General features: G+C 29.0%; 1 long non-coding RNA gene across 1 annotated transcript; it reads left to right on the top strand.

The window, feature by feature from the left end:
• Window positions 1-732: 732 nt before the first annotated feature.
• LOC149476126 (uncharacterized) lies at window positions 733-5141 on the top strand. Its single transcript, XR_016317854.1, has 2 exons — window positions 733-1944; window positions 2611-5141. It is a non-coding gene; the product is annotated as an uncharacterized LOC149476126 (long non-coding RNA).
• Window positions 5142-5482: the final 341 nt, after the last annotated feature.

Below are 5482 nucleotides of genomic sequence, written 5' to 3'. Positions count from 1 at the left end.
TTGAATTATGTCTTTAATATCAATGGGTTGCTAATATTGAAGTAATGCAAACAACTAGACTATCTATTAAAAGGTCAAAAATGTCCAAGTATAAAACATTCACTAAAATTAACACCTTATTCCGTGGCCGTAATGTTCAAAGTCTATTGAATAGCTCATAAAACTAAGCGAAGCAAAACTGCCTACACGTGTAGGCAGAGTTTTGCCTTCATTATGTATTTAGTCCGAAGCAAAACTCTGCCTGCACGTGTGAGTAGTTTTGCTTTGCTTAGTTTTATGAGCTATTCAATAGACTTTGAACATTGCTAAAGTCCGGACGCGAACTAGGAAGAATTTCGTACATTAACCTGTTATTACCTGTCACTGTCACTCCCGCGTAAATATAATGTGTCTTGCTCGCACAGGTGCAATGACCGCCGTCCTCAGCGATTGTAAACCTTTAACCTGAGAGCGTAAGGTTTGTTCTTGATTGCATGTGGTTTTTTTATTGACCTTGAGTCACGACAAAACGTATCGTATAATATATCGTGGTTATTGAAAAAATTAAAAACCTTTATTCAAAGGACATTTATCATAATCATAATCATATTATTTAATAAGTTAGTAAAAAATATTTTCTCCTCTAAATATTTCATGTAAACTGCACTTCATTCAAAAATGTTTGTGACCACTATCAGTAGGTAAAGAGGTCATTGTACGAAATTCTTCCTGATCTGCGATTGGACTTAGCAGAGTTTTGCTTCGGACAGTTTTTAGTGTTAAATCTAGTTATGAAACTCTGCCTCACGCTTGGGCAGAGTTTAAATTCGGACACTTTTTGAGTGTTGAGTCTAGTTTTTTCTACTTCATATAGAGAAATATATTGCAATAAATAAATGATATTTTTGGCGCTTTTATAGCTTGCGCTGAAAATCGAATTATGTGGGTGTTTGTATTAAAAAGCGTGTTTTTTTTAAAAGAAGGATGCAAGAATTTTTCAATGTTTAGAAGCAAGTGCGTAGGAAAATAATGGAGGCGCATAATATATGGGTTTTAGCTTTATTTTGATAATGTAAGTTTATTTTTCAAGTACAGTAGATAGTGAAGGTAGTTGTTCATTTAGTGCTAAGTAGTTAAAATCCCATGTAGATGTGATTTCAAATTATTTTTAAATATGTACATTCCTCATTTCAAAATTCTAAAAGTATTTTTCCATATACAAAATTTATTTTTTATTTTGAATTATCGAATCTCGTATATTTTTTAAATGTCCTACAAAATTAGAGATATTTTTTTAACGAATCGTGTATACCTGAGTGTTGCCATATCGCGTAGAATAGTGGAAGAAATTATTTTTTAGTGAAATGTAGGGAAAATTATTTTTTAAAAACAACGCAATTGGTTTAAACCTAGATGTGTCATCTTTCCCCTTGTACCTAATATTAATGCTTTATTTTTAACCGACTTCAAAAAAGGCGGTTATGTATTCCAGTTTTTGTATATTTATTTACCACCGTTCGGAATTATTTTTATTTTTTACCTAAATTTGCTCATAAATCTTCTTTATTTTATTAAGGAATTAATTGTTTCAAAAATAATATATACTTAAGACCGATCATGAAAAAGCCAATGCAGAAAACATATTGTTATCTCTTTCTGCCGTTTATAAAATACATTTATTAGAAAGAGAAGGATAGTTTTTACACTAAATGCATAAAAAGCTGTCTATCTCGCTCTTGTGTATGAAGTTTGTAAGTGTAAGAAAAGGACAGAATGATTATAATAGGAAATTGCTGACTGTAAAACGAGTTACAATCTTAATGTCAATAGAATAAGGTCTAATTTCCTTGTTCTACTATAGTTTTGTTTGTATGTAAAATAATGTAAGATGCGATTTATTAATTAAAACCTTAAACATGTCAGCCATTTTTAATTTTAATGTAATTGAAAATATTTTTAACATAAGTCAAGATACTTACAAGAAAAATTCAAAGAAAACCGCGGGATAAAGCTAGTAATAAATAAATCGCGTTTTGATATTATTAACATCAATTATTATATTATTTGATTCATAAGTCACAATATGAGAATTAGGCTGCTTTTCTACCAATAATGAGCGAGGAATGTGTTGTAAGGACCAATCATATCGCTTCATTTAATTTGAAGTTTGAATCGATACTATTGGTTATTTACAAAAATATTCCTCGATACACATCATCGCAAATATTGGTAGAAAAGCAGCCTTAAGCTGCAGGATTTTATGTACCTTTAAGTGTCATAAGAGTTTCTTGGTTAAAAAAGAGAGGAGATTTCGGTATTTCACACATTCACCGATATTCAAAAGAAACTATAACTATTAAAAAAAGAGCGTTTGTGCCGAGCAATTATGTCAGAAGTGAAACGTCTTTGGCAAGATTAAAAGATACCAAAATTGTCGCCTTACTCCATGACGTAATGGTATGGCCATGACGCGACTTTGTAATTTTACTCTCAACACGCCTAAAGAAGTTTCACTCCACAAAAGTTTTGCGTCACTGGAAAGAGACATATAGGGTACGGTTATTTTCCCTCTCTTTCTAAACAGTAAATTTTTCGTATTTCTTTCCTACTCTATCTATAATATTTGTACAGATTTTTGTGCCCGAGAATTATGTCATATTTTTGCAAAATTAAATTATATAATAATACTTATATCGAAGAACTAGCAATATTTGATTGAAATCAAAATCAAAACATACAATTAGTATATACTTTAAAGATATTTTGTCAAAATTATGTAAAACTAAACTATTTTTCGTTGTTCCTCATTGGTCTCAAAACTAATCCAGTGTTTTTTGTAAAATAGTCAATCATATTTTTTAATTTGCAATATTTTATATTTCTATATCTTATTTTTAACAGCCATTTTAGTGTAGATTTGACACTATATAGAATAAAGTGGTGTTATATTCAAACTTCGTAGACATATTTGTAAACATCTCTCAAACTTCGTAAACATTTTTGAGCAACAATTGATAAACAAATGTTACTGGAAACTATCAAATGTTGCAATTTAAAAAAAAAAATCATTTATTTTCACATAACAATAATGATATTATAAGTAAAAACGTGTAGATAGGTTACCAACACAACATTCGATCTTCTAACACGGCACTAACGCACACACGATTAGGCGTCACAGTGAGATGGCATGATTCAACTATCGTGAATGAAAGAGACAACTGATGTGAATTGTGGCTAATTCTATCTATCTACACCTTTTTACTCATAATATTATTGCATAGAAGGTCTTCAATTTTTGTCGCTAAAATGTTTATAAATACGAGGTTTGGGAACATGCGTTCCCGAGGTACAGATAAACTCACAAAATAGTTTAGGTAGACGGCACAATGCGGTAGGAGGTTTGCTTTAATGTTTACAATTTTATACACCCGCTTGCATTGGCGTAGTTAGTATAAATATATTTTTATTCAGAACAGTATTTTTTCATGAAGATGCCGATGCTGATTGAAGGACATTTTTCTCCATTATTTTTATCCTTTCAGGTATGTAAATTTCACAAGATAAAAAGCTATAAACTTATTTACTTTATAACTGCACACGTTTCAGAAGTGAAACTTCTTTGTCAAGATTCAAAGATACCAAAATCGTCGCCTTACTCCATGACGTGATGGTATTGCCATAACGCGACCTTGAAATTTTACTCTCAATGCGCCTAAAGAAGTTTCACTTCAAAAAATATTTTCTTTATACGCTAACACAAAACTAAATGGTTAAAATGGATATTTTTCTAACTATGCCAATGTTCGCTTAAAAATTCGGTGCTTCTTTTTTATAGTGTGGTTCCAGTGTGTATATTATGTTAGAAACTGAATATAAACTGATAGAAAATATTAAGGAATATTATATGGTTAAGCTTTACTTTATTTTTTAAGACATTCACTTAGATCTTGGTCCAAATTTCAATCTGTATTTAGTTATTTCATTGTCGAAGATTTTAGAGGTATATGAAAACAACTTTAAATTGGAAAACGCGAAAAATTTATTTTGATTTTTACGTTAACTGATTTGAAGGACCTAAATATTGGTCCTTCAAGCCAGGTTATTCATTTATTTAGTGATTAATAAAAAAATCGGTATTTTTTTTAAATAAGTGATTTATTAAGAATTCTCTAACGTTTTTTCTTTTTAAATATTGTGATGATAGAAAGAATTATTAAGGTTTCAATGCAATACTGTAGAAATTAAAAGATATATACAACCTAGTCTCTGAATTAGGCGTGATAGTGTGTGGATGTGTGTAGTGTGTCCAAGTATTATTTTATTGTATTACATACATATTATCAATTTTTACTTTATTTTTAAGTGATAAACAGACTGTTTTGGAAGTTTGTCAATCTGCACACGCGAATCTCTGAAACTATTTAAACTTTAAATATAGCTGTGTTTAAAAAGCAATGTTTGGTTTAAATCTTGTAATTTTATAAGTTTTACTTTTTATATTTCATTATCCATACAGAAAATTGAATTTTGACATGGGAGAAAAATGCCAAAATTTAACTGTCCGTATGGATTATTTTAGTTAAATATAATAAACACTTGTGGCTGATTTGAGCACAGTTTTTCTCAAATATCACATTCCGGCGATTGCTACAAGGCATTTAATATAACTTTAAGAAAAATTAATTTTCTCTATAAAATTGAATGCCAACAATTGATTTTTTGTTATTTATAAGGTTTTATTGTGTATGTTTACGAAAGGGAACAATTATATTTGAAATTATATAATTTTCATATATTTGGCTATGACTAAAAATCTGAATTATTTTTATGTATACTTTAGTGAAATGAATACAGTTTAAATGATAAATATATGTAAATTTATTGTAAAAATATCTTTTGTGTTTTGATAAATAACCTATTCAGCAAAGCAAAATGCATTTTTTTTCACACAAATTGTAAAATTCCGCATTTTTGTAATTACGGACACTTCACAATGACCGAATAAAATAATATTTAATTAAAATTAAAATAGAAAAATACATTTATTCTGTCATTGTGAAAATGTCTCAAAATATTTGCTACTGGTCTTTTCTATGATTTTCTACTGTTTGCAAGACTTTTTGTTATTTGTTTATATTGTAATAAATATGTGATGAGTATTTTGTGTTTTTATTAACCCTTTAATTTTAAAACAAGCTAGCTGAGAATCTCTTTTCTGATTATCTATATAATCTGATTTATTTACAGCTAGATATTTGTCCAAATCCAAAATGTAGGATAAAATTAATAATACTAAATATATTGTCTTCAAAAACAATGATAATCGCAATCTTCACTTATAGGTGGTTATACATGAAAATATGAAAATTTAGTAGGTACTGCACAAACGCCAAAACAATTGAACAGATTTGAATAAATCATCTTACTTAAATAGGCTATTCACCCGCATGGTCAAAATTAGATAGAATCAATCAGTATCAATCATCAAACAAAAATATCA

Source organism: Colias philodice, chromosome 28, assembly GCF_061535455.1.
Source record: "Colias philodice isolate Cphi_HAF_F1 chromosome 28, ilColPhil1 Martin Lab GWU primary, whole genome shotgun sequence".
NCBI classification, from domain to species: Eukaryota; Metazoa; Arthropoda; class Insecta; order Lepidoptera; family Pieridae; genus Colias; species Colias philodice.
The sequence above is the reverse complement of the archived record's forward strand: the minus strand, read 5'-3'. Positions and strand labels throughout refer to the sequence as shown.